The sequence below is a fragment of the Bidens hawaiensis genome, unplaced genomic scaffold (genome assembly GCF_021521415.1).
Source record: "Bidens hawaiensis isolate Kalapana, Puna unplaced genomic scaffold, B.hawaiensis_p1.1 tig00010124_1, whole genome shotgun sequence".
NCBI classification, from domain to species: domain Eukaryota; kingdom Viridiplantae; phylum Streptophyta; class Magnoliopsida; order Asterales; family Asteraceae; genus Bidens; species Bidens hawaiensis.
This window is the reverse complement of record NW_027491763.1, coordinates 435,931-445,974: the sequence shown is the minus strand read 5'-3', so window position 1 is coordinate 445,974 and position 10,044 is coordinate 435,931. Positions and strand designations below refer to the sequence as shown.

General features: G+C 44.1%; 1 non-coding gene across 1 annotated transcript; it reads right to left on the bottom strand.

Annotated features, from left to right (window-relative positions):
- Positions 1 to 9,972: 9,972 nt before the first annotated feature.
- On the bottom strand, positions 9,973 to 10,044 carry TRNAE-UUC (transfer RNA glutamic acid (anticodon UUC)). Its single transcript has one exon. It is a non-coding gene; the product is annotated as a tRNA-Glu (tRNA).

Genomic DNA, 10,044 nt, shown 5'->3' with positions numbered 1-10,044 from the left:
ACAGGTTCCTAGCGAACCATGCAAGCAAATCTACCCCATTCGTTAACACATTGAGAAATTGCTTAAAGAAAAGCCAATTCAAGTGGACGCCTGAGGCCGAGCAAGCTTTCAGTGAGATAAAAGAATGTCTGATAAATCTGCCTGCCCTCACAGCCCCACTACCTGGAGAAACTCTAACGTTGTACCTGTCAGCAGGAGAGCGCGCCATTGGCGCAGTGTTGTTGGTGGATCGCAAGGGAATCCAAACACCAATCTATTATGTAAGTCGGGTGCTGACAGATCCTGAGACGCGCTACACCATCATAGAAAAGTTAGTTTTATCACTAACACATGCGTCGCGCAAGCTTCATAGATATTTCAATGGTCATCCCATTGAAGTCCTGACTGATTACAGCATCCAACAAGTCTTGCGACGTCCCGCGCTCTCAGGAAGGCTGACAAAATGGGCGCTGGAGTTAGGGGAGCACACGATCACCTACAAACCTCGTCCAGCAATCAAGGGACAAGTCTTAGCTGATTTCATTGCAGAAATCCCTGAAGGAAAAGTCGAAGAGGCTCAGCGCGAAGTAGACCCTCCGCAAGCCAATAATGAAGAAAATGTGTGGAGATTATTCACTGATGGAGCTTCAAACAACGAAGGGTCCGGCGCAGGCCTCAAACTGGTGGATCCAGAAAATCATGAGTATACTTACGCAATCAGGTTGGATTTCAAAAGCACCAACAATGAAGCAGAGTATGAAGCCCTGCTGGCTGGTCTGCGCATCGCGCACAAGTTCGGAGTTAAAAAGCTAGAGGCCCATGTCGATTCATACTTGGTAGCAGCACAGGTCAATGGCCTTTATGATGCCAAGGAGAACACCATGCCTCTGTATCTAGAGCAGGCGAAAAAACTCATCGAACAATTTGAATCTTTCAGAATCATACACATTCCGCGCAGTGAAAATAAGTCTGCCGACGCGCTGAGCAAGATGGCATCAACCAGCTTCGATCACTTTGGCAAAGATGTCAGGGTGGAAGTAATGAGCAACCCGTCGGTGGGAGCGAGGTCTGTCCTTGTAATTCATACAACACCTTCATCATGGATAACTCCAATAATGGAATTCTTGAAGGAGGGAAAGGTACCGGACGATCGCGCACAGGCGAGGAAGATAAGACACAAGTCGCAGAACTACGAACTGCTTGATGGTACGTTATATCGACGCTCTTATCTTGGACCGCTCATGAAATGCCAGGATGCTGAGGAAGCAAGCTATGTGATCAGAGAGATACACGAAGGAATCTGTGGAATACATGCTGGCCCGCGCATGGTGGTTGCCAAGGCAATGAACGCAGGTTACTATTGACCAGGCATGTACTTGGACGCGTTAAAAGAGATCCAAAAATGCAAAGCGTGTCAGAGCTATGCGCCAAACACCATGCGGCCAAAGAACAACTTGATTCCGGTGACCTCTGCATGGCCTTTCCACAAGTGGGCAATCGATATTGTGGGTCCCTTACCACAAGCGCGGGGGCGAGTAAAGTTTTTGGTAGTGGCAGTAGACTATTTCACAAAATGGTTGAAGCCAAGCCACTGGCAAAAATCACAGCATCATATGCTCTTTTGGCCTGCCCATGGAAATTGTGAACGACAATGGCAAACAATTCATTGACAAGAAGATATCCAGTTGGCTCAAAGAATTGCGCATCAACCAGGTCTTCACTTCAGTATACCACCCTCGAGGGAATGGCCAAGTGGAACGCGCGAACCAAAGCTTGCTGAATGGGCTGAAGAAAAGGTTGGAGGGAGAATCCCATTCATGGGTCGAGGAGCTACCTAATGTCCTGTGGGCGCACAGGACATTAAGCAAAACCAGCAATGGCGAATCCCCGTTCAGCCTAACTTATGGAACGGAGGCTATGATTCCAGCAGAGATTGGATGCCCATCCTATAGAGTGCTCATGATGAGTAAGACGGATAACGAGCGCGAAAGGAGGTTGGATCTCAACTTACTTGAAGGGCGCAGAGAGGCGGCTATCATCAGTGAAGCCAAATACAAGAAAAAACTAGAAAAATATTACAATCAGAGCGTGAAAGAATGCCACTTCAAGAAGAATGATTTTGTCCTTCGGAACAATGAAGTTAGTCGCGCGATACCCCCGGGAAAGATGTCCCCCAACTGGGAGGGACCTTATCAAGTCTCGGAAGAATTGGGAAAAGGCGCATACGCTTTAAAAGATTTGAATGGAAAGAAGATCCCGCGCACATGGAACGCAGCACAGCTTAGAAAATGTTTCATGTAAAAATTGTCAAGTTTGTAATCAAGGCATTTTAAGCCATTATGAATAATGATACGCGTTATTTTCTCTTAATGTGTGTTCTATTACCTTTTGCATACATGTTTCACACTTCCCTTTATTAATTTTGAGCAATATGACAACATTGTATTGACATCAAACTAAAAATAAAACGAAGTAAAACATACATGCGCGAGCTTCAAGCTCAAACGCGTTAACGAGTTTTAACTCTAAAACGTCGGGGCCTTAGCCCAATAATATGAGCCTTGGCTCAAATCACTCACAGCATCCATCCTACATGCTGCGCAATTAGACCATAAAAGTACCTAAGCACAACTAAGGCAAAGCACATGCCAAAACAAAGTTGTTAAGGTCTCAGGTCGAGGTCGCGCATGGGATTATAATGGATATCGGAGTAACACATACTGACACGTAAAGGCTAAAAAACTCTTCATAATTCCCTATAATAAATGCGCGATAACGTCGCGCAAAGGAGGAATAATGAAGTGCCAAGGCACGTGTCAGCATATTCAGAATATTGCAAAATAACTTGAAATGTGACAACTGTTAAGGATTAAATAAAATAATTTCCTTACAGCCTTGTCCAGGTTTCAATGTGTAAGCATACCTTATATTCAACGAGCATAAACATGCAATATAAAGAGATGAATTGGGAATGCGCAAGATGCGAATAAGGGAAAAACAAAATTTCATTCCAAAACATAGAAGTTTACAAATTTACAAAATGATGAGATAAAAACTACAAACAAAAAAAAAAAAAAAAAAAAAACATGAAGGGCTTTTCAAGTCTCTATATCAACATCAGCCTCTTCATCGTCCTCATCTTTACGTCCTCCTTCAGCATCTGGCGCAGCCCGCTCCTCGTCATCTCCAAACTTACCATAATCAAGCTGTTCGTCTCGAATGGAGTCGTCTTCTATCACGATAGTGTCAGGAGTAGGTCCTTTGGCCACGCCAGAGCCGCTAGCAGAGGCAGCATTGCCCGCGCCATCATCGCTGCCACCAGTCCCTTCACATTCGTCAAGTAATTTCTTTAGCGCGCCAAGATCGGGCTGGTCAGCAAACGCGGCTATCTGCAAGTCGCAAGGAAAAGTATGAGTACAAAAGATTAGGAAAATAAGTCAAGGTAAACTCTTTAAGGTTAAAATACCTGCTCAAGGATGGGAATTGGAGTATTCAAGTACTTCTCCCCCACCTCGGCCATGTCAGCGCCGACAACGTCGAGCTGATAAGGGTAGTCGGATGGATTCTTCTTCAGCATGCCATATTCATAGCCATCCTTAAACCCTTCAGCTCGACCCACCAAGCGTGACGCAGCATTGCAATCCATCACAAGGGTCTGACACTCGTCTGAGTATTTCATCGCATAAGCGCAACGAGTCACACCCTGTGAAACTAGCCATTGACGATCCTGCGCGAGAGAAGAAACAGACGTCTCAAGAGCAGGAATCTGAGAGTTTAACAACTCAACAGTTTCCTTGGTTTGTTTTAGCTCTTCTCTGTCAGACGCTGCTGCCGCCAAGGCTTCATTCTTTTCTGCTCGCGCAGCATCGAGCTCTTCTCTGTCAGACGCTGCTGCCGCCAAGGCTTCATTCTTTTCTGCTCGCGCAGCATCGAGCACTTTCTTCAGGCGCGCAACCTCACTCTCTAATAAAGATTTGTCAGTGTTAGCCTGCGCAAGAGTTTGATCGCGCGCCTCCGCCTCCAACTCCAAGTCACGCGCTCGACGCGCGTACCTGGCCGCATCCGCTTCTGCCGCTTGCAGCTTCTCCCGTGCAGCCTGCAGCTCATGCCCGCGCTTCACAAAGGCAGCGTTGGCACTTGCTCGGTTCTCGCTAAGTTCTGCTTGGAGTTTCTCAGCTCTCTCTCGAGCGTCAGAAAGATTCCAAGCAGAAATCTTAGCCTCTTGCTTGGCCTCCACAAGGGCATCACGCACTTTTATATAATCATTGCGAAGCTCTTGGGAGGCAGCAAAGAACGCAGACCCAGCAAAAAGGTGGTCGCTGAGCAAGTCCACGCAAGCGCGGTCCTCCTGAAACCTCCTTTCAGCCGGAGGAACAGAGTGAGACCAGAAGTCTTCACACACGCCCATGGATTGAAATGAGCTATCTTCAGTAATATTCCAGCTCGGGCGGTATATGTGATCGGCTTCCTGCAAACACAAAGCAACGCAAAAGCAACGTTTTAGTCATCTAAACACTAATCTGGAAGTCCGCACAGCGGAGCAAAACAAACTTATACCTGCGGAGAGCCGGCAGAAAAGTCAGCGCCAGCCCCACGAGAAGAAGGCTGCGCCACGAAATCTCGTGGCGCTACAGGGCTTGCGCGGCCACCATCAGAGCCTTCAGAATTGACCTCCTCATCATCCTCTGTAACAGGTCTCTTCTCCTGCGACTTGGAAAAATCAAAAACAGTCTCACGAGGGCTGCGCGCCGGAGGAGGTGAGGGAGGTCTTGACGCCGTTAGATCAGCGCGTAAAATAGTCTCCTGCTCCTTAGTAATCCCAATGAGAGGAGATTCAGTGCTTGTTGGAGCAGGAGCAGAACTAACGGCGCCGGCGCCGGCGCCAGCAGTGCCACCAGCAGCTTGTGTGTCAGCTATAATTCCTATGAAAAAACCAAGGAGAAATGATTCATGACTTGATCTAAAGGAAAAAATCAGAAAATCAAAGCGCAATAAATACCTTGGCGCACCGCCGTCCGCGAATTAAGCATCGCCATGAAGTCCATTTTCCCCCTTTTCGAGGGTAAAACAGGGGACTTCAAAGCAACCTTCGGCGCAGCCTCGGTACCTTGCTGCGCCTGAGGTTGAGCCACCAAAGTCGCCGGCTCTACAAACATTTGAGTGAGCAAAGCTTTATTAATAACTCTATCGGAATCACGCTCATAAAACCACAAAATATAAACAAAGTATACCTGTTGGAGAAGATGAAACAGCAGGCGCAGCGCCGCTTCCCTTGTCCGCCGCGCGAAGAGATGAGGTGGCAGCACCATACCTCGTGTGGACGGGAGGATTGCCCACACCTCGAGGCAAAGAAGACGAGGAAAACTTGGAGGTAAATCCCTTGGTTTTCTCAAGTCCCTTCGCTTGGGTAGGAGGTGGATTCTGGGCAACAGGGGCATCATTTTTCTTCTGTTTTTTACTGTCCCCTGCGCCAGTTTTGCCTTTAGCTTTGCGCTTGAGTTGTGGCGCCTCAGCTTCTTCCTCCCCCACCTCCTCTTCCGCAAGCTCCAACTCATAATTCTCGAGCGCATCTACAATACGTGCAACAGAAATGTTAACCAAATTTGGTATTCTAAAGACATAAGCATAAATACAAAGGCTTACCAGGCGCATCGCTATCAAAGCAAAATTCTAAATCGACAGGGATGAACATATCATCGAAGCGATCGGGGAAAGCAACTTCCCCAGCGCTCAGCGCGACAGAGCCGCCCTCCATATGCTCGTCATAGGCGGCGTGGACGTATTCCTTGCTTACTGCATAAAACAAGACAAATGATATCAGTAAAACGAATTATATTCGCGCAGAAATAATGCAATGAGCTAATAACTCACCTAAGCCATCAACATGGATGACAGGCTCAGTCGCGCTGTCGGTCCACCTCTTGCTCATACCAACCCCCACCAGCGCCTCCTCGCAAATATTCTTGGCGAGGGATGGTTCAGCAGATAACTTGTTAACCCATGCGCCCGTTGGGTTCTTAAGAACATTCTCATCCGTGGGCGCAGAAGTGATCGCGCGCATGGTCATGCGGATGGGAATCACACCAGCCTTAATATAAAAAATATTTTCAGCCCAGTCATGAAGGCTTTTGAAGGAAACAGTGCAGCACTTAACTTTCTGACTGCGCGGTATGAATGAGAACCAAGAATCTTGGATTTTTGGCTTGTAAAAATATTGAAAGCGCCGAGGGGTGGGCTCCTCGCGCTGAGCTTTGCACATGAACTCAAAATGAGTCATGCGCACTAGTCCACAAGGATGGACTTGGGATATGTGAATCCCATAAAACTGAAGGAGCGCACCCATAAACCTTGTCATCGGAAGACGAAGGTTACAGTGAGTGAAAAAGTGAGAGTATAAAGAGATATAGCCGGTGGGCGGATCTGCCGCCGTTTGCCCGGTCGCCGGGAGCAGACAGCTGTACTCAGGGAGAAAACCCTGAGAGGCGACGAGATTGTCGAAGTCAGACTGTTTCAATTTGCAGGGAATCTCATCCCATCTCTTCACTGTCTTGTTCTTCCCCACCTCCTCCGACGAGGCCTCAGCAGCCCGTTTACCCTTGCCGGTCTTCTTCAAAGTGGACATAACTAACGATTTTACACGGCATTTGCTGGGGGAAATTGTGGTGTCTGGGTTATCAGACATACAATTGGGAATCAAACAGCGGTTACTTTAAGCGCGGAAATCTGGAAGCAAAAGATAAAGGCTCTTAATCGGAATGAAAATTGAAGGAGAAAGAGCTCTGAAAATAACAATGAAGATGAAGAAAAAACCACTCAAAAGGCTTGCTTTTATAGGCCCAGGAGAGAGAAAGAAACAGGTACTGATCAGAGTTACGCTCACGCGCCCCCACTCGCAGGTGCAGGCCAACATGAGCGCGACACGTGTTCCTGACACTGTATGAGGAGACATGAAAGGCCACTGTAGCACCTCGAGCACACGAAAAGTCTGACACATAACGTCTCCATCTCTGACGCATGTCAGCACCAACCAACCACGTACATGGACGATTCATTTCAACCAAAAGGATAGAATTTCGCGCAACGCACATATGAGAAATAAAAAAGAAAAGACAAACCCTATTAAAAGAGCAAACTATTAAGTCTAATATCTATCTTACCTTGCTCGGGCGAGACAAGACACGCATTAGACTGGGGGGGCTTGAAGAGGTATGCACCCGCCTTAACATCGAGCGGGGCGGGTCAACCCACAAGATATAGACAAGAGGCTTGAAATCAGGATGTCATGAAGACACAAAGCCAAAACCTATGCGCGTGGCGCATATCACATATGCTCACGCATATCACATATGTTCACGCATCACATATGCTCACGCGTATCACATGCTCACGCATCATATATGCTCACGCATATCACATCTGCGCATGGCGCATCTGCGTGTGGCGCATATCAGATATGCTCACGCATCATATATGCTCACGCATATCATATCTGCGCGTGGCGCATATCACACATGCTCACGCATATTACATATGCTTGCGCATATCACATCTGCGCATGAAACATCTGCGCGTGAGAATAAAGAGAAGACCTCGCGCATCCCCAGGATAGGCGCATATCACACATGCACATAATCAACCACGTCCTTATCCAAATCAGGATAAGGACAACCATGATTGTGCTCATCAGACAACCTTCCAGAAGGTATCCTTTAAGGAATAAAGAATATGCTGATGTTGACAGCTGCCAATGAAGGGTGGACAACTCAGCAAAACCCATGTGCTACCACGTGATTGCACATGGGTCAGGTGAAATACCTTGGTCAGAGAATAATCAATGAAAAAGCACCAGGTGTCCTAAGGACACGTGGCGCGAAGCAATAGGAGGAGGCCAAAAAGGCCCTAATTGGGTCTGAGCCCAATCATTGGAAACCCTAACACTATAAATACCACACCACCTCCACAAGGGGAGGTAAGCAAGAAAATACATTCTAAGTCCTAACTCACTTTCAGATTATTATTATCTTCTCCTACAATATCTTATTCTCACACCGGAGGGTTACCCTAAAGAGGACCCCTCTGTCCCTTTCTGAGGGGTAAGTTCACGGTGCTGCTCGTTTTGTAGGTGGAAGAATTCATATTCCGGAAAACCATCGGTGATATAGCACACTCATACCCGAGGAAAGTTGATCGTCTGCTAGTAAATCGATCCACGTTTCTTCTGTTAGGTTTGGTGGAATATGTTATCCATGTATCTTTTGCAGCCATACCCTGCTCATCATATATAGCCTCGCAAGACCCAAGGTTTTAATCAGATGTGGGCATATCACATGTGGCAATGTAATTTTTTTCATTTTCAGAGTTGCAATTGTGTATATACTTTTTTTTATTGGGAAAACTCTTTTTACATTTAAAATCAAGTTTAGATGCCATTGTTTTTTTTTCTCTTATTATTGTTGTACTGGACAAATATTTATGTTCATGTTCTTATCAGTTTATGTTTGTTAGTTAATAAGCTAAACGAACATAAATGGATACATGTACGCGAACACAAACATAAATGAACACTATTGAATTAATTTCTATCAATATGTAAAATCTAATTTTGAATTTCAAATACTATTTATTTATTGTCTATTAATATGTAAACTAACAAAAACAAAAAAAACATATATAAATGAACATAAACAAAAGCAACATCGTGTTCATATTCGTCTTTTAATTAAATGTAACAAAAAATATTGTCCGTTTTCGTTAGTTTATTAAATAAACGAACTTATCGCTGGACATTTCATGAACAGTTCACTAAACATTCAGTTCGTTTACATGCCTAATAATGATTGGGGATGCATTTAAGTGTACTACGCGCGATGCATACTATGGAGAGGGACTCTATGAAGGCTTGGATCGGCTTTTCAACAACGGAGCGTGATCAATACTTTATAGTTTATCCACCTGTTTTCAATTATATCTCTATTATGTCATATTATAATATCAGGTGGTTTTTTTTTATTTGTTTACGAGGTTCGGATATGTCATTTGTGATTAAAAAATCAAACAAACAAACAATAAAACTTCACGCTTGGTGTTATGTAGGTTTGTCTCACACTATCAAATTTCACATTTAGTGTGATGTAGTGTAGGTCATCCATGGATGAGAGAAGATGGTTATCCATGACATAAACTTATTCAATGATCTAATAAAAAATTGGCTCTGGAGTTAATAGTGGTTTCTAATCTCATTCTTTTCAACCAAAGCTCATTTGACCCGTGAGATATAACTGAATCATCCCCTGTCAGTTATTAAACATGACACAACTGGTTCGCCCAAAACAATTTCTTTAAAAAATTTTAAACATTTAAATAGTTAATAAGAAAAAGTTGAACGCTATAACAAATAGTTTTTCAAAATTGGTAGGGTAACAGGTCAAATACTTTTAGATAAGCAAATTTTTGTTTCCCATAATTCCATGTACATAGTCCAAAATATTAATTGATACATCCATGAGAGCATATTTGAAGTGATCCATTAAGCTCAATTTCATTGTGTCGCATGACTGAACAAATCTAACACGATTATAAAAACATACAAAAAACAAACTAAACTTTAACTTTAACTACAAACATAACATACTTTATATATTCATATAACATTTGTTTTAATACAAAATTAATTTATATACATCACAATTATATTAAAAAAAAAATCTAAAGTAACCCGCGTGACACGCGGGCTAAAAGCTAGTAAATATATATACTTCACCTCTATGATGATTTTCCAAACTTTTGATTTCAAACTTTCCAAAATATTTTTTCATTAAATAGAGGAGCGGGATGGTGTGTAAATTATTTTACAAAATAAAAACAATGAGAAGTTGAGTTGCAAATTTTAACAATTTTCAATTATTTTGAGTGAATATCGGCAAGGGTATCAAGTTTTAACAATTTTCACATCTTGTGTTGCAAGATGCAAATGACAAAAAGGATAAAAATTACTGCGCTTGCCGGGAGTCGAACCCGGGTCTATTTCTTGAAAGGCAATTATCCTAACCGTTGGACTACAAACGC